We start from the raw sequence: 2,445 nt of genomic DNA, 5'->3' as shown, positions 1-2,445 counted from the left end.
GCCATGTTGATATTCCCATCGAGGAAAAAGGTGGATGCTGCGGGAGATAGTGGGACAAAAGAGAGGTGACCCTCCCTCACTATCGAAGATCCCGAAGGGGTGCAACCAACCGACCCGGGGGGGACTTTGCCCACCTCCCGGTGATTCGGAGCCCGTGTAGAGAGCCTGTCATGCCGTTTTATCCCTCACACAGGTACATCGAGTGGAGGATTGAAGATTGAAGACTTTCCAAGGACTCAAGTACCTACAGGACCAAAATAGGATAAAACAGGAAATTTACAGGTCACTTACAGGGTATTTACAGGTGGTTACAGGTACACTATTCATTGTTGAAGCACATGTGCAAGTACTACAGGGTATCGACAGGTCCTATATACCATTTTGCAAGGTTTGGTAGCCATTTGGGGTTACTATCTTGCATTACAGGGTCAAAACAGGGCACTTACAGGTCTAGACAAGTTGCAGGACTAGACAGTTCAGACTTTGAAATCCAGCTACAGAATTTTTTTTCCTAAACCTATTATAGCGTGCTATAGCTCATCTCGAAGAGGGCATTCTTAGCTTCGATTCGCACAAAAAAGTTCTGAAATCGGAGTTTCCTAGCCAAAGTTATAGCCGTTTTACTGACAGGGGGTACTGCAGGACTGCACTAGTATGGCAGGACATAAAGGCAAAAATAAGGTCCAGGAGGATTATGCTCAACAAATCAGGGATTCCATGATGGATAGCACACTTCAAGAGAACCCTGAAGAGCTTCAACAACAAGGAGAAATCAGTATACTCAATGATACTTTGTGTGCCCATAAACAAAGACATAGGGAACGACATGAGGCCATGTTGTCAAGAATGGAGCATATGGTTTTATCTACCGACCAAACCAAGGCTTCTATTGATAAGTTGGTAGAATCCAACGACCAACTCATGGCACAAATCTCTAGATTCATGCAGTTGCAAATGGCATCAAAAGAAGTTAATGAGAAGGCTTGTTCAAACAGTGGCCCTTCAGTCCCACTTCAGCCATCTAACCAAAATGGTCATGGAAATGGGATTATTGGAAGAAGAGGCATTCCAAATAGTCAGTATGAAGTAGCAGAAGCTTCACAAAGGCATGATGACTATTTGGGCAGTTTGAATGGGGCCAATACTCAAGCTTTTGGACTGCATACTCAAAATTCCAGGGGTACTTTACCAACAGGAAGATTACATGGTAATTCTCAGGCACCTGCTGTTGGAAGATTTCAGTCTCAATTTGGAGGTTATGTACTTGGAAATCCTGATCAGCCAATTTCGGCACAGCAACCCTTTCATGAAAGAGAATTCAAGGACAAAATTGTTTTAGCCAAATTTAATGGCCAGTCATCTTCACCATCAGAATTAGAGGAATGGACCTCTAAGATGGAGTCTTACTTTGATATATACCCTAAAACTGATGATATGAAGATTCACTTTTCTTCCTTGCATCTAGAAGGATTTGCCCATACTTGGTGGAGGTATATCAAGAAAGAGAATGTACTTATTGAGAATTGGGAAGCTTTCAAGGCACTTATGGCTGAAGTCTTTGTTTTGCCTCTTGAGAAAGAGAAGTTAGCACGGAGATGGTATGGTTTGGAACAAAGGGGCCTAAGTGTAAGAGAATATACAAACCAATTCCTCAACTTGACCATGTATGTGGAAAGCATTAGTGATGAGGCCAAGCTTCACAAGTTTATGTATGGTTTAGAGCTATCTTTGTCAGCTAATGTTATGGCGCAAAATCCTACTTCACTTTTCAAGGCTATTGAGCTTGCGGAGCGCTATGGAAGAAAGTATAGGAAAGAGTCTTCATTTCAGCCAAGTTATGGACAGCCAAGGATTGTTTTAAAGCAGGGACAAGTTGGTAACAGTTATGGCAACAATCATATGCCTAGTGGGAGCTTACGGGTACCAACTTATCCTCCATTTAATGCTTCTAGGTCTCAAAGTAATTTCAGGACAGCAAACAGTCCAAAGATTGAATTTAAGCAGGGTGACAACAAGCCTAAGTCCACTTCAGCTAATACAAATCCCAAATCTATTCCCATAGATCTTTACAAGGAAAGGAAGGACAAGGGCTTATGTTTCAAGTGTGGAGAAAAGTATACACCTGATCATGCTTCAAAGTGTGTATATAAAAATGCCAAGCCAAAGCTTCAGAGTATGCTAGTTCTTGAGGATTTTGAAGATGACATAGATGAAGTTAATGCTGTGGCAATCAATGCTGAAAATGAAGATCTTGAGGAGGACATTGAACAGGAGTACTTTTATGATCCAACCGACTCTTTTCCTTTTGATCCAGGTGGACATGTTCCGTTTGACCCAGGTGGATCTTGTGATGAGTCGCTTGCTGCCACTAATTGTTCTATCTCTATGGATGCTTGGACGGGATCTAAGAGTCCTAATACACTTCGTATGAAGGGAAGCATATGT

This window comes from Lygodium microphyllum, chromosome 4, assembly GCF_053477565.2.
Source record: "Lygodium microphyllum isolate KBCC chromosome 4, Lygodium_microphyllum_v1.1.10, whole genome shotgun sequence".
Lineage (NCBI taxonomy): Eukaryota > Viridiplantae > Streptophyta > Polypodiopsida > Schizaeales > Lygodiaceae > Lygodium > Lygodium microphyllum.
This window is presented reverse-complemented; position numbering follows the sequence as displayed.